This window comes from Larus michahellis, unplaced genomic scaffold (genome assembly GCF_964199755.1).
Source record: "Larus michahellis unplaced genomic scaffold, bLarMic1.1 SCAFFOLD_69, whole genome shotgun sequence".
Classification (NCBI taxonomy): Eukaryota; Metazoa; Chordata; class Aves; order Charadriiformes; family Laridae; genus Larus; species Larus michahellis.
The window spans coordinates 1,165,495-1,167,415 of NW_027436445.1; the positions used below are offsets into that span (position 1 = coordinate 1,165,495).

At 53.9% G+C, this 1,921-nt stretch overlaps 1 non-coding gene across 1 annotated transcript; it reads right to left on the reverse strand.

Annotated features, from left to right (window-relative positions):
• Nucleotides 1–1,458: 1,458 nt before the first annotated feature.
• Nucleotides 1,459–1,540, reverse strand: TRNAS-GCU (transfer RNA serine (anticodon GCU)). The gene has a single exon. It is a non-coding gene; the product is annotated as a tRNA-Ser (tRNA).
• Between the last annotated feature and the right edge of the window lie 381 nt (nt 1,541–1,921).

The window sequence follows — 1,921 nt, forward strand, 5'->3', positions numbered from 1 at the left end:
CGTGTTTGTCCCTCAAGAACTGGTTGCTGTTCAGGATGCTTGCCTGGCCATGGCCTGCTTCTGATCAGTGCATCCTGTCTGGTCTTTGTCTTAACTTCTGTTCTGAACTATTTGCCCTGGGGAGGGGCTCCCTATTCTGCGTGCACGTGTGTGTATGGAAGTCTATGGGGCAGCAACTGGAGTCACACCACAGGTCGACGTGGTTCCTGTCTCCTTGGTGACAGTCACTGGAGTGGGACCAGAGGTCATAGGGACTGTTTGTCTGGGGTGCCGGCGCCTGGACAGACCAGGGCGAGTGGAAACAATGTGCCAGCTTGTGGAGTGTGAGAAAGCGAGTGTCTATAATTGCTGTCGAGTATCAAGCCAGATGATGCAGCGAGTGGAGCACGCCCAGGGGAGAGCAAGGTAGGGAGAGCATATCCCAAGGAAGAGATATCCCAAGGAACTGTCCAGGGACTGGTAGAGGGAGGCGGGTGGCCAGAGAAGTAGAAGTGCAAGTGTGTGTAAGAGCAGGGAGATCGTGTGGGCACGAAGAGGCTCCAGCCAGCCCGCTGGATCGTCCCTGTCCCTCTGACCCCTGCCAAGTCGCTCCTGACCACCCGGGACAGCACATCCCTTTGTGGCATGGCTGGCTGCTGGCTACTCCTGCCTCCACACAGGTCTTCCCTGCAGATCCCCGCTTTGTCACAAAACTAGTTAAGGGCTTGGTGTGTCTGAAATATGAGGGGAGGCTGTGATAGCTGGGATTTTTCCCATACCTGGTGGAAGGGAATGAAGAGGGAGCACGACTCTTCTCTGTTGTACCAACTGGCAGTGCAAGAGGCAATGGGCACAAATTAAAACACACGAAATTCCATTTCAAGGCCAGAAACCCCTTGTTGAGCCTGCTGGAGCTGTTGGCTTGGACTACAGGATCTCAAGAGGTCCCTTCCAACTCCAACGATTCTGAGACTCTATGAACTGAGAAGGGCGATGTCTCCCATAAAAAAAGACGTTACTTGAAATGTTCTGTGGCAGAAAGTGGTTTACACGTATTTTGCTTTTTGTTCCTGTGGCTGCTTGAGCCTTACTGAAGTCAAGGTAGACAACATCCACTGCTCTTCCCTTCTTCACCAAGCTAGTCACCTCACTGTAGGAGGCTACCAGCTTGGTGAAGCATGACTTCTCCTCTGTCAATCCATGCTTACTACTCCCAAGCCAGCCCAGCCCACCTTCCTCGCTACCCGTGTTGGGAAACTGCTTCCAGGAGGTTTTGCTCCATCATCTTCCCAGGGACTGAGGAGAGGCTGATTGGCCTGATCCCTCCCTTCTGGTTCCTCTTGCCTGTGTGGAGACAGAAGCAGTCAAGGTGCGTCCTGAGCCACTTCAAACACTTGCAAGTTCCATCCCAAAATAAAGGCTACTTTGAGGGGACACATCCAGATGCTGGCAACTGAGAGCAACATTGTTGGAGCTGGTCGACGAGGATGGGATTCGAACCCACGCGTGCAGAGCACAATGGATTAGCAGTCCATCGCCTTCACCACTCGGCCACCTCGTCAGCATGCTACTGTGGCTCCTGCCACTGCTCCCACTGCTCCTGAGTGATGCTGCTTCTCCACCTCCTGATGCTGCTTCTCCTGTTCCGGCTCCAGCTCCAGCTCCAGCTCCTGCTCCTGCTCCTGACGCCTACACCTTTGTGTACTGCTTGGCATCGGAGAGAAGGAGCCAGCCTCCAGCTTTTGCCTTTTGGGACTGGTCCACTCTCTCAACAGCTGGGCTGAGCTCCGGATACCTTTCGTAGAATCATAGAATGGTTTGGCTTGGAAGGGACCTTAAAGATCATCTCGTTACAACCCCTCTGCCATGGACAGGGACATGTCCCACAAGACCAGGTTGCTCAAAGCCCCGTCCAACCTAGCCTTGAACATCTCCCGGGATG